This window comes from Podarcis erhardii, assembly GCF_964252035.2.
Source record: "Podarcis erhardii genome assembly, chromosome: 4".
NCBI lineage: Eukaryota > Metazoa > Chordata > Lepidosauria > Squamata > Lacertidae > Podarcis > Podarcis erhardii.
Window position 1 is genome coordinate 62,116,938 of NC_138508.1, and position 15,416 is coordinate 62,132,353.

Here is a 15,416-nt window from a genome sequence, read left to right on the forward strand (position 1 = left end):
GTGCTGAGTTCATGTGATTGCCAGGTGGCTAGCTGTTTTGTGTCAAACAAGATGGCTGGCTGTTAACATAATGCTTATGTGCACTCTTGGGAAGCTCTCAACATAACTTAATATAAATACAGTAAATTTTCTCATGCCAAGCTGCACACCATAAAAATGATGGAACAGCTTTGTCCTTTAGTTTGACAGATGCGAGACATGCTTTAATTTTCCGGCTTAAATAATTGAGAAGGTATATACAATTGTGCAGTATTTATACACAGTTCAATCTTTTATTATTACTGTTTTCGTTAGTATAATTTAAACGTCCTTAAATCCAGTTCTTAATTGTATTCAGTCTTTCCTTCCTTGGATTCTAACTGGCATCCATCTACTGTCACAAGACAATGGGCTTTTACCCGACCAACAACCACCAGTAAAATTGCAATGTGCACAGTTTTTCTGAAGAATAAAAATGTTCAAGTGATGTTTCATCACAGATAGCTTGTGGATTTTGAGTGGCAATCAATGTCTTTCTTCTTGTGTGCCTGCTTTTTCTATAGTTTCAGTCTGATATCAAGAGCTGGTTCACAAAGGCATGTTCCTCGCTGGATGACAGTATATGTGTGAATAAGACATCCTAGATATAACACCACAGGGAGTGTTTTAATATTCTCACAGGTGCTACTTTTTAAAATGTTCTTCATTGTAAAATGGGGGATAAGCAGTTGTTTCTGAACTGTAATAGCTGGGGTGGAAATGTATTGGACAGTAACTCCTCATATATTGTCTAGTCACCGATAAAATGAGGATTTGATTATTGTATAAAAAGGCATTGCCGTGAGAAAGTGAAAATGATCTGCTTCATCACTTCAATAAACTGTCCATAGGGAAATGCATTTATCCCACTTATAAGGAAACCTTACTTCAATTTGTTCATTGAACTAGAATGTTGAAATAATGATTGTTTTCCTGATTATGTAAATGTACAACAAAAATAAAAACCCATCACTTCCTTAATTTTTGGTAAATATCCATGGACTCATAAGATGACATGGATAAGAAAAAAAGCAGGTGGGGACTTATCAAACTAGCTCACCTGAATCTAAAACCAACACACCATCTGGCAGACAGAATTCCTCCCATAGGACCCAATATGACTTCAGCAAATGCACTTTATTGTATTTAGGGGATAGTTGTGGAAAGGGAAACATTTTAAGTTGTCAGTTCTTTCATAAATGTATTGTACGTGCTTAGGCCTGCAGCTTTAGCTTTAAGATCCAAGGACAGAACATGTGCATGCTTTTGTAAAAATTGTTTCAATTTCTAGGTAAGGAGATCTACCCAAAGCCACATTATTGCATTTCTGTCAATTAGCACTGAGGTGGAACACAAGATAAACATTGACTATTTTAAAATGCATAAACAGAGGGGGAAAGAAAGTGAAAGGGGGAAGCATGATTTTAGGTCTAGTACAGGGTAAATATCTGTCCTTATATTTCTTCTCTGTAATAGTATGGAACCTTATTATTAAACAATAATGAAAACTGAATAGAAAACTATTTGTATCAGCCAATCTTGTGGCGCAATGGGTCAGTGCATCTGGCTGTTAACCAGAAGGTTACTGGTTCAAGCCCACCCAGGGACAGCTGTGGGCAGAAATCCTGCATTTCAGGGACTTGGACTAGATGACCCTTGAGATCCCTTCCAACTGTAGAATTTTATGGTTCTATCATCTTTCATGTAAACAAGTGGTGCTAGCTAAATTTGACCCGGTGTGTAGAACTGAATAAACTAACATTTAATATGTTTCTACCACATGCAGTGCCATGGCATTTGCCTAAAAGAAAAAACAGAAGTGTCATGTCCAGATGAAACATCCCTAGTGGATCTTGAAATGTCCAGAAGAGACATCTGTTGTGGAATTTCAAAGGTGGTTCAAAGTCTTTGATTACTGACACTTCTCAGGTCCACAGGGTATCCTACAAGAAGCTAACTATCCCCTTTGCCTGCTTCAGTTCTTTGAACATGAAAGACAGTGCCTGGGTGGTGGAGGTGTTAAAATAAAATACTGATTGGGTTGTTTCTGGTCCAGGGTGTGGGGTGCATAGCACCCTTGGAACAGGTATGGCAATTGCTCCCAAAAGTAAAAGCTTGGATTTTTCAAATTGTTTAAAAACTATAAATTATGCCTGAGACATTATGCTGCTCTGGATTACATGTCCAAGCTATAAGAACAGGAAGAATATGTTGCGCTTTTTAACATAGCACTTGGATTCCTAGTATTTTTAAGGGGAGCAGTTTCAATTTATATATTTACCTTAAATGATGGCTTTGTTTAGGATTGACCTTTGTAGTTCCACAGACTTTTCCAAAGGATTGTTTGTTTTATTTGGAAGTCGTCCATGTAAAAAAGGGCAGGAGCATCCATTCCATGTCTAAAGAGCTAGTAAGCTGCTGTGAATTACATGGTTCACAGACTGTTTAGAGCTAGCTGAATCTGGAGCAAATTCCCTACTATTGTGCACCTCCTTCTGGCAACTCCTGCAGCTAAGCTGGTGCCAAACATATAGCTCTGCTTTCCTTTGGACCACATCAGTGAGGCCAAGAGCAGGGTCTTATCATCTAGACAGCCCAGGACCTGCATAAACTCTGCCCTAGGGAGGTCACTTCGGTGCTGCTAACACAACTGTTGGACTTCACCCCAGAGTTACACTCCATCATCTCTCAAGACAGACGGATGCCAACGACAATTAACCATGTGGGAGGGAGGGACTATGTCATCATTATAACTGCTGCAACAGAAGTAATGTATAACCAGATATTGATCATCTACCACAGCTACTTCATAATCAGTGGCAGAGCTGCATGCTCTGGCACCCAGGAACGGAGAGCAGGCGGGGGCGTGGATGGTGCACATCACAGGGGCATGGCACACTGCCCGCAGGGTCATGGCGCCGGCGCAGTGCGTTTGGTGTGTCGGGGGCAGCCACAATGGTACCTCCCTCCCCAATGGTGCCGGGGGCTGTGCCCTCCACCAGTGTTCATAATACAGTGGTACCTCGGTTTAAGAACTATTTGGTTTACAAATTCCGCAAAACTGGAAATCGTGTCTTGGTTTGAGAACTTTACCTCGATCTAAGAACGGAATCTGAATGGTGGAAGGGCACCGGCGGTGGGAGGCCTCACTAGGGAAAGTGCACCTCGGTTTAAGAATGGTTTTGGTTTAAGAACGGACTTCCGGAACGGATTAAGTTTGTAAACCGAGGTACAACTGTATTCCAAGAAGCCACTTTCATCAGACAGTATCAAAGCAGCCAGAGCCGGCTCAGCCATTAGGCAGGGTAAGGCCACTGCTTCAGGCAGCAAAGTCCCCTCAGGCAGCACACTTGTGATGCTGCACCTGCTCTGCTGCCTCCACCAGCGGCAGAGATACACCACCGATTTTTGGCAAGATCACATCAATTTGGGTGAGATCTCAGCTGAAATAGCACCGGAGTGCATGAGATCTTATGGGATTTTGTGCAAAATCTCACCCAAAATTGGTGCCCATGGCATTGCTTCTTCTCCACCAGTGGGGGATGCAGAGGGGCAGTAGCAGAGGAGGCAGCAGCAGCAGCAGGTAGGTAGGTAGTGGTGGTGGCAGCAAGGCAAAGCAGCACTTTCTGTTTCACTTAAGTGGCAAAATGGGATGCACTACCTTTGCTAGCGGTTGTGTCATTTGTGAAGTGGAAGGCCTTTTTAAAAGGTAGGTCTGCAAACTAGACGATGCCAGAAAGAGATTAAGCAATGTATTTTGATTTGGCAGAGCAGCGCACTGAGTCCCTCTTGGTTACTTGCTGTATAATGGAATAATATATGCCTCAAATCATGCTATTTGTCCATTTAGCACAGTATTATCTACACTGGCAGTGGTTTTTCAGGGTCTCAAACCTTGCACATCACCTACTATCTGGTCCTTTTAACTGGAGATGCGGTGGACTGTACCCAGAACATTCAGCACACAAAACATGTGTTTTAATATTTTAATGTTTCAACATTTTAATGTTGTATTTTAATTTTGTTTTTAAGTTGTAATCATTCAACTTGTTTTTATTATTGCTTGTAAGCCGCTCTGAGCCCGGCCTTGGCTGGGGAGGGTAGGGTATAAATTATTATTATTATTATCATCATCATCATCATCATCATCATCACATACTTGTTTTTCTTTGTGGTGGAGAAGAAATGAAGTATCCAATGCTTAGAGATCATTGTTAATTCCCAATGAATTTAGGACTGTATATCCCGAAAGAGCATAAAAGGATTTGTTAGGGAATTTTGCAACAAAAAGAGTGGGGGTCTTGCACTCCCTTCTTCTGCTTCTCGATCTTTAAAACAGATTTGGACAGGGCAGCCCTTCACATAGAGGGCTCCTTCAGATAGAGGACTGCCTTCTATAAAGCAGAGCATGTGACCACCCTAACATTATTATATGTATACTGTGCCACCTTAGCAGCTCAGTGGGGCTGCTATCTGGAGCTGGTTTTACAAAGAATATATATACAAAAAGAATAAGAAAACCTACACAGAAAGTGATTTAAATTCAAATTGATTCAATTCTTCTGCTGATGAGTTCTGGGAATACAATTAACCTCTTGTTGTTCTTGTGCTATATGAATTTAATTGCACATTAGACCTAAACATTCTTGTCCATTTCCTGACGGAAACATTATTAAAACTAAAGTCTAACATTTAAAACTTTGTGCACTAAAAAGCGGGTGCATTTAAATCATTGATTTTACAACTGAGATGTCCAAAAAGTGAATGATGCTCCTACCATTTAGGAAACCACTAACAGCTGGTAAAAGTAGCCTGTAAAGACAAAAATGCCAGATTATGTCACCAATGTGCTTTTCCATTGTGGCCTCCATTGGCAATCAAACAGAAGAAGAACAACTATGCTTGGTTATATATTACTTCAAATTTGATACTTTTTACCTGTAAGGCATATTAGTTAACTTTCCAGTAAAATTTGCCATGATTATGGGCATATCCCCACTTCTTCTTGTTCTGCTGCTTTCCCCAGGGAAAACCACTCTAGCGCTCAGTTGCCACGAATGAGAATTAGAGTTTTCTCCAGATTGACGTTTGCTCTGATTTAGAGCCAAAGTGTGGGTTTTCCTTGAGAAAAGAAGGGGCAAGGGGAAAGCTGCTCAGACCCGTGCCCCAAAAGCATGAATCAAACAGAAATCCACTTGGACCTGTGCTTTCTAAGTGGGTGGGTGTGGACAAACCCAATGAGGTATCTTTTGAAATGGCTGCAAGTATTTGTAGAATTGTCCTTGTGTGGTTGATCCTTTCCACAAGGAGGATTCCTAGGTGTATTGTATATGGGTGCTCACCCTCTACTGGGACTTGAACGCAGGGTCAGTTTGGACAGTGAGGAAGGTTTTCATTATTGTTGATGCTTGACAAATCAATTATGCAATAGATTTTCTAGGCTGAGTTCCAAAACATAAAGCGTTGCTGCTAATAACAGGTAACATTCTCAGGGAGCCAGTTGGCATATAAAGACAAATCATAGCGTAACTGCTTCCACTTAAGCTTTGGGTTTGCACACTTCCTAGTTACACTTGCTTATTCAGGCAAGTGTGATTTCCAGTCTGTTTTGGAGGGCAAGTACAAACAACAGTTAGTGATTCAGATGTAAAAGAAATTGGAGTTTACATGAACAAGTAAGTGAGGATTGGAATTGGACAATGTGAAGTGTGAAAAATAAGGTGAACAAGCTTAAGGCTTGAACATGATTGATATTTCAGCACATGATTGATGAATCCATGGTTTTTCATTACTTAAGAATTGTCCTTGTCCATGGGCGTAGCCAAGGGAGAGCGGGGCAGAGCGGGGGGGCAGCTGCTCCCCTAGATCAAGTAAAACAATAGAAATACTTAACTAACTGACCAATTGGTTCTGCCCCCTTACAAAAGTCCTGCCCCCCCCAAAAAAGACCTGCCCCCAACAAAAATCCTGGCTATGCCCATGTCTGTGTCCTGTACATCCATTCATCATCATGTATTTAAATGGACTTCTAGACATCCATGTGGATTTACTTGTGTTACCTTCAAACTGATCTGAAAACATCTTAGTTGATCTGAAAATAATGACCCGATTTTGAACTGATGTGAAAACATCCAATGTTTGGACAGTACCTGTTTAGATATGGGATCACTCTTTTGCACATGTAGATAAACAGTATTATTATTGGATTCTACCCATTGTTAACATTTTATACAACATTGCTTACATTGAGATCAGCTGCATAATAACATTTTTGTTCTTAGCAAGATAAATGGCTGCCTAATGGGGGGGAAACAATATAGCCAGTCTTTATTTTGTGATCAGACTCCTTGTTTCCCATAGTTTTACTACCTTACAAGCAGATGACTTACTTATTTATTTAAAATAATAATAATGTTTTCAATAGCATAGATAACTTATCCAACACACAACAATAAATTCACACTGAAAATAATGTTTTTTGTTCTTGTTTTCTGCTCTAGATGGATAGAAATCATTTGTTAGCAGTGTAAAGGTCACATGCTACCTACTCTGTTTGAAAGATAATTTCAGTCATAAGCGTTTTATGTTTAGCAGTGTAATTGTCAGGAAGTTGAATATCACAGGTGCAGCAGCCAAAGCAGATAGACTGTGCAATTTTACACCTGTTGTTGTTTTATGTAAAAGTGTATAAAATTATAGGATTTAAAAAGGAATTATGCATACTAAAGAGTTTGTATAGCATAGTGGCTAAGATACTAAGGACGAAATTAGACATGAAATGGTAGATCTGTGAATCGGATTAAGTGAGAAGCTGCCTTAACACCAAATCAGACTCTTGGGCCATGATCTAGCCCTGTATACTGACTCAAAGCAGGTCTCCATGGTTCCAGACAACAGTCTTTCCCATCCTTGCCTGGAGATGCCAGGGATTGAACCAAGGCCCTTTTGCTTTCAAAACATGTGCTCTGTCACTGAGCTATAGCTCTTCCTTGTATATTTCTAATATTTTCAGCAAGTCAGAACTACTCGGTCTCATCAAATCTTAATAAAAGGGCTCAGTTTTGATTCAGACTGTGGTGCTGGAGAGGGGGATTTCTCCACTAACTGCCAGTCAGAGATGATTGGATCCTGTTCAACACATGTAGCTTCCACTCTGTGAAGGGAGTAATTTCCAGACTCTGCTGACTACACTAGCATGTCATGGGGGGGGGGAGGAATGATGGTGTTCTATGAGAAATAAATTCATGTCATCATTAATCTCTTCTTTGAGTAGCTTATCTACTGAGGAGCCTTGATTGCTGTATCCCTATGTGTCATTGTTCTGGCCTTCCAATCAGCTTCAACTGCAGGCCAATAATTGCCCAATCCAATCACTCCTCAAGCAACAGTGCAGGATTCCACTATGTGGGTTTCTCTGAGACCAACGAGTTCTTACTCATTGTAGATACTAGAAGTCATTGAGTTTTAAATGAGTAAAGGTGTGCTGTGGCTGCTAGAAATTTGAGTAATACAGCTTTAAAGGGGGTGTAATCCAAAATTAATTATACTTAAATGTGTGGAGATCAGTGGCCCTTAAACTCACTATTGTGCCCAGAACTGATATCAACGGAATTAAAGCTCATCATACTTTCTCAATGCAGATTGTACAAAACGCCATTCACTGGGGAAATTATGCTATGGTAGGAAGCAGATTCTAGCACAAGAGTGACTCAGGTTGTTAACCTCTTTTAGAGATGAACACTGCCGTTTTCAGAGGTTTTTCTTTCTTTTTTTTAGGAGCAAATCTGTAGTCTACAACCATGTTATATTAATCAGTTAGCAATAAGCCTTGGAAAGCACATTTTGGCATAGTTAAAACTACAAGCAACTTCTATATCTCCACTACCTAACTCTGTTTTTTTCATGTACTTGTGTACGTACCTAATATTGAAAAAGCACTGCTAACAAAGATTATACAAGCTTCAAGATGTTTCCATATGCTGGCTAGCCTGCTGTAGCTATTGTGAGAAATTCTTGAAAGTGGCAATTTCAGTCACCAGAACACAACAGTCCCACCAAATTCACACTGCGAATTCAAAGTGCTTCACACATATTATTTCAGCAAATCTTTACAACAGCTCTGCAAGGTAACAATTATTTTCATGTTGCAGATCAAGGGTTAATGATAGGAGAAGGCAACATAATGGCATAGGTGATATTCATGCTGAGAACTTTCTCAGTAACATCTCTGATTTCAGCTGTTCCACTATACTACACTAGAAAAATATGCTATAGCAATTGGAGATTACTCAGTATTGATATTATCCAAGGTGAGGTGCTTGTATGTATTCTTCCTACAGAATTCAATTTTAATTTTTGCTATAATGTGGTACTATATAGCTGCCACGTTCATTAACACCCCAAATTGGATTAGCTTTGGTTAATGTTGCTTCGGGAGAAGCAAAGGCTTAAGGTGTAACCCCTACAATAATCTGGAGTCCATGAGATGATTGTATGGTGTCTTGTAAGCCTCCTTCCAGCAACTCTTGCAGCCAAGCTGGTACCATACATATTGCTCTGCTTTCCTTTGGACCACATCAGCAAGGTCAGGGGGGTGGGGTTGTCATCTGGGGAGCCCAAGACTTCCATACACACTGCCCAGGCTTGTTTCCCAGAGAGGTCACTTCAGTGCTGTTAACACAGCAAAAACAATGTGGGAGACAGCAGATGTGAATTACTGGTCTTTTCAGCCACAGCAGGTGCTGTGATTTTCCACGGTTTGGCTTAACCTCCAGAGGTGTACTCCATTGTCTTGCGAGACTGATGGATGCTAACAACAATGTTTATTTAAGTTTTGTCTTGTCATAGATCCAGTTCCCCCCCTTAGCATATTTTTTTGTAATTATTTCACTGTATTTAAATCATGCTACATTTGCACCGTCACCATTTTGTGATCATCTTGACATTTATAATGTCAACTCTGCAGGCTTGCATTAACCTCATTTTGCCATCAGTTTGATGTGCCATAGACCTGCACAGCAATAATTTAGCATTCATCATAGCATGTGCAGTAATGTCTCATTAGACTTGAACTAACAGAATTTTGTCTTCATAATTTGCCATCATAATAACCAGGTCTTCACAGATTTAATGTGACAATCTTTTGCTTCTCTTCCTAAAGCTGGGTAATCATTGTGATCTTTGGAGAGTTCAAATGAAGTCAATGTAATTAAAAGGTAGTTTTCTTTAAGTATCAGGACATGGGCTACTTATCAAAACAGAATCTTTTGAGCTATAGTTCCTTGGTTGCATGTATGAAGCTGCCTTGTGCCAAGTTAGACTATTGGACCATGTGGCCCAGTAGTGTCTAGTCCAGGACTGGGGAGCCTATTGGACTACAGATGTCATTTGACTGCAACTCCCATCATCCCTGAAATTGGCCATGCTGGCTGGGGCTGATGGAGTTCAGCAAATGAGGTCCCCCCCCCACACCACATCAGTCCTTCAAAGAGTCACATGTCAGCTTACCCCTCCAAATTCCAGCGCTATCATCATGCCTAAACCACTAAAAATGCTCCTTCTTCAGAAATATAGGTGATTTAATGTGCAACCACTAATGGGAAATCACACACAACCTTCTTCAATAATTCAAGGAGAAGGAAGGAAAGTGTTTCTCCTTTATTTCAGATAGGCTTCTAACTACAAAAAGTGTAAGTAGATTTCTAAAAACACCAACACAAATAGCATGCTTATCATATTTATTTCAACAGAGTTTCCATTCTCTCTGAATGCCATCATATAGATGCAGTATAGTATATTTCCATTATGTATTGAAAACATGGTTTCAAAGAAATACAGGAACTGTAGTGGCCCTGTTTTCCTTTTTTAACTGAAGAAGCTAGCTGAGAGTATATTGGGAATGTTGTGAGAGGCTCTTGCGTAAAAGTCAAAAGGGTTTTTAGAAAGAGCAGCCTACACAGCTAATAGAAGCTCTGAGGCTGTTGCATGTAAGAAGCGAATAGTGGGATAAGGACCATTCACTCACCTGCAAGTGAGAGCAGTGTGTGGAGTGTGGGAAACAAGCTATGATGATTCCTAATGGAACATTCAGCTTTTTGTCACTGGTCATTTCTCTAGCTGGATTTAACAAATATGATGGACAGGTTTTCTGTTGGTGATGACATAACTTTAAACGCCAAAATTGTCTGGATAAGAGGCTCGAAAGGTGTCTGGCGAAAAGACTAAAAAACAGCAAAAGCCAAACCTAACTGTTAAAAGATGTGATACTAAATATTAGGGAGGTGCAAAATTTGTCTCTATGCTGCATATACATACACACACATATATACAGTATATATACATATACTCGTGCGTGTGTTTGTGTGTGTGTGTCTGAGAGGCATGCACAAATGTTTCGACACCCACCCACCCATGGAAATTAAACCATCTAAATTCAGCAATGAGAAGCATCCCAGATGTATCTTTCATTGAATTAAACTGCAGGCTTACCACAGCATTTCTATTAAACATCAAGCCCTTTAACTATTGGAAGTGTTTGGACACAAAGTCCAACTGGAGGATAAATGCAATACGGAGTAACTTTTTTGGAAGAGGCTAACTATAATTTCAGAAGTTTAAAGTGTAGGAAAACATTCTAATCATCTGAGTGGGATATATCTTTTTTTTAATCTTGTGAACTACCTTGAGATCTTTTGATGAAGGGCAGTATATCAATCTAATATATGGAATTTGAAATGAACCGCCTCGTTCAGGAGTTCAGTATCTCAGGCATTATATCATCTCCGGTGGTAACATCTCCCAGTGATTGGATGAGTTGGATTAGTGTAGGCTAAAAATGAAAATAAATGCAGTAATATTAGAGTACATTTCACTCACCCTGCATTGTCTGTTGATTTTGAAGGAGAATCTACCAGAGCTCCCCACCACCTGCATGGCTCAAAACTCATAATAATAATTTGCAGCAGTGAAGACTAGTGCCTTCTTTGCCTCCTTAGTACAGTGGTACCTCGGGTTAAGTACTTAATTCATTACAGAGGTCCGTTCTTAACCTGAAACTGTTCTTAACCTGAAGCACCACTTTAGCTAATGGGGCCTCCTGCTGCCGCCGCGCCACCAGAGCACAATTTCTGTTCTCATCCTGAAGCAAAGTTCTTAACCTGAAGCACTATTTCTGGGTTAGCGGAGTCTGTAACCTGAAGCGTATGTAAGCCAAGGTACCACTGTACATCAGAATCAGCTTATGTCTGTGCAGCTCCCCCCCCCCCTTTTAAAATAAAAAGATTTACTCCATCCAAATGAGAATACAAGTTCACTCAGAATTTGGTCCCATTGAATCCTGTGGGCCCTACAGGCATAGCCTGAAACAATGCTTTATTGAGTAATTTACAGTGCAGTCCTGTGCATGACTATTATGAAGTAAGTCCCTTGGAGTTCAGTGGGGCTTACCAGGAGGTATTATCAGTCTGGAGCCTTAAAGTACGCATTGATCTGTACATGTACGCATTGACCTGTACATGTCTAATACAATAGAGTACTTACTATTAGAATACTTAGTATTAATTACAGAGAAGATATAATATTTATTGTGTCCACTTATTACACTTATATCCTTTTTGTTTTTGCATGGGTCTTCCCGCAGCTTTCTACCCGGGCATGGACAACAATGAAACCTACTTTGTTTTAACAATGTAACAGTACTGCTGTGCTGAAAACTCTTTAATTTCGCCAAAGATTTCTTTCCCTGCAAAAGAGGCTTTTATCCTTCCCATTTTCATTCTCAAGCAGCTTTCACATTTCTTTGGTGTTGTGTTGAGCTTACTTTATCCTTGCAAGATGGCCATGCGCTGTGTGTGCGCGCGCACCATTTTCATTAAATATTTCTCTAGCACTCTGGCCTCTGGCTGCCCATGCTTCCTGATCTGAGAAAGTTCCATTGGGGAGGTCCTCAAGAAAAAAAAATCCCTGAACTTTAATTGAAGCACGGGAAGCAGAGCAAGCTGGATGAGATGTCTACCAAGAGCATGAGAGAACAAACTTGCTGGTTTTATAAGGGAAGGTCTTCCCCTTCACGTAAAAATACATTCTTTCCACACATACATATATATTTCAGAATCACTTAAACAATGAACAGGTGTCAGATGCATAGCAGGCAGTCTCCTCACCTTCTTGTGAGGAAAGCCCACCCAAATATTTCAGGTTCCCCCTCTCCCCACCCCACGCCCAGTAAGGAAATATGGGCTTTGAGGAAGGCTGCAGAGTGCAGGCCACTAGAAAGGGGATTTGTAGAATGAATGGGAACTCACAAACACTCCTCAGTAGATGATGGTGTGTCAAACTCATCACCCCTGTAAATCGGGGGGGGGGGGACAACATTCACTGGAACAGACAGGTATACTTACCTGCCTTTACTTTGTCTATAGTGGAGGAACAGCAAGACAGTTTGAAGTGGAGGGCCCTCTTCTGTATTGGATGACAGGACCAGTAGATTTACACAGATGCAAGTACATAAAACTGAATGGGAAATGTATCTATAACACATCCTGAATAGCATTACACCAATTACATCTGTGGCCCATTGCATCCTACTTGATTCAAGCTTAAAGAAGAGTAAAAACTTGGCTTTAGATGGTTGATTTAGTTAAAAGACTCTGAAGGGTCTCTTGAGGGTTTGGAAATTGGTAAAGGAATATTATCTTGTGAGGATTCACAAGTGAAGTTGTATGTAATAAGCAATTTTTTTACTTAGACTCCTAGTTTTATCAACCTTTCTTGTTCTCAAATCCTCAAAGCATTGCTACTGTCAATTTCTTTTCTCTTGACACTGTGCTTCAAATTATTTTCAACATCAGTGCATGACTTTTGGACTCTGTGGGTTGCAAATTAATCCTTTATAGGCAGCTGAGGTACTCTATTCACTGATGGTTTGTCAGGAATTAATTTGGCTACCACTATGAAAAATGATAGGGATTCTAATCTAAAGGATAAAGGAGTGTGTTAAAAATCAGAATTTTATTAATGTTGTGCTTAGATACCCAGCCAAGCAATTATTTATTAATTTTAATTAAAAACAGATAGAAAACCAAAATATGACAGCAACCACAACACAAAACCTGATCATTTGGAAGGGATTTGAAAGGAAAGCAATGACCTACTGTTAGTTACTATTTAACGGCTTCTTCTTCATTTCCTTCGGAGGTCATTTCTTCCTTGTTCACAGCATATAGAATTATGCATTATCTAAGCTTTGTTGCAGGGTGGCTGGACAAAATCAATCTTATCAGTGTTTTCCTGGTATATTACTCATGAAATCACCAGCTATCTAAGAAATGTAGTACAGTACTCACTAATTATCTCAGAAATGTAATGTCAAGGAGAAAATGCCCACGTAGGGGGATTTCCAAGGTTAGTTGCATTAAGAATAGACACCTCGAAATCAATAGACTTCAGTTACTTAAATCATTGAGTCTACTCTGAAGATAACTTAGTTGGACATTACTCATTGACTGCAAAAGTATACATATAGCCATTAATCTTTTGAGCAAATTTCTCAATATAAAGTATATGGGAATATTAAGAGGTGTTTATTTGTGTGTGTTTTTAACTATGAAAACCAAAATACATATTTTGAATTTTGACCAAATTCTTTAAAAAAATGCAAAGCAACACCCTTGAATTTTGCCCTGATGTTTTCAGCAGCACTCATAAGAGTAAAGCATATTGAACCTAGCGATATAATAAGCTGTCCTATGCCTCTTGTTCAGTATTGTCATTATTCCCTGTGGCTTTCCATGATTTCAGACTTGAGGTTTTCCAAGTGCAACCTAAGGAAACCAGGGATTGAACCTAGAATCTTCTGCACACAAAGCATGCGCTCTACCACTGAAGATATTTTTTGGGGGGAGGGGAGAAATAATGTGTAACTTATAAGATGTTTATGTTTTACACATTTTAATTCCTTAGGGTGGAATTCAATGTCATGCTTTGCCAATTGTTCTGTCTGCACATGGAATTCAGTTTGCCAGATGGAATGGCCCCCCTCCTCAGCCTGTGTGCTGTTATGGGGGGTTCTCCTAACCCCACTAAGTCCATTTGAGGGGGTTGGGGTGCATAGGGAAAGAGTGGAGGGAAAGCCCCATTATGCAAGTGAAAGTCCTGGCACATAATGCACTGCTTTATTGTAAACCGTTGAATCAAAAGTTGAATCTGACCATTGTACTGGAATCAACTTTGGGGGAACTTATGCTTTAGAGTAAGGCATATATTACACAATGCTTTGTTTCCTGTGTGTCTGTGTGTCTGTGTGTCTGTGTGTGTGTGTGTGTGTGTGTGTGTGTGTGTGTGTGTGTTAGAGTTCATTAAGTAACAGCAGCAAGGATCTCAAATTCCCATGAAAACATTAGTACTGGCAGGGGTGAAGCAAAGGAGGCTGGCAGCCTCAGAGCCTAGGTGGACTGCACTGGCATAGAACAAGGGCATAGAAATGTGCTACAAAATGCTTCTGCAGTAAAAAAGGCCAAAGGGTTATAATGGAAGAGGAGATGACTGGACCTCCCCGTCATTCGAGATCGCACTATTGACTCCACTATAGCCAATTACTGTCAGGCTCCACAGAGAAATAATTTATATGGGGTGAAAAATGTATGATGTGTGAAGTGTGGAAAAAAGGAGCCAATGAGGCTTGGCAGCTTTCCTGTTTTTTGTTTTTTATTCAAGCGACTAACAGGAAGCACACCTGCAATGGAGCTGTGTCACGCCAGCAAATGATTATTTCTGGGGTTTGCTGAAGGTGAATCGAGATAATGTCTGAGGTGAATAATGCTTTTTTTACCACAGTAAAGTAAATCTAACAGGTACCACATATTTGGAATTCCAGCAGAGCTACATATATTGTCTTGAATGTGGTGTTATTTGCATTCACCACACATTTAACGCTTATGCTTTGTTCCATACGTTTGCCTCTTAACAAGTGGGTAAATAAATTTCCCAGAAGCTATAGTGGCCCAGGATACTCAAAGGAGCGACAGATTACTATGACTCAGAGCTAGGAATGGAGGAGAAATTTGATTCTGTTTGCATTTATAGCTGAATCTATCAACTTTGCACTTCCAGAACAAGATGAGGAGCAAAGCACAGCTATCCTTCAAAATTCATACGTATCCAAATTTTGTGATGCAGTACTCCAACCAAACAATGCTTATGTATTCATATATTAGGAGAAAATGTGCCTAAGAATGAAGATATTTTCACTAACATCCAAAAATGCATTGTGCAGTATTAGAGAGAACTGGGTTTCTTGAATCAGATTTGAGAGCCATTCAGTACAAATCATCACCTGTGTGCATTTTGTTCATTACTACATTCGTACAGATAGGCTATATGGGTAGAATTGGGAGTGGTTT

The 15,416-nt window shown here is 40.0% G+C and overlaps 1 protein-coding gene across 9 annotated transcripts in view; it reads left to right on the forward strand.

The window, feature by feature from the left end:
* The window catches only part of DMD (dystrophin), a 1,009,769-nt gene that overhangs the window by 124,498 nt on the left and 869,855 nt on the right, over positions 1–15,416 (forward strand). The gene's annotated exons all lie outside the window — the stretch shown is intronic.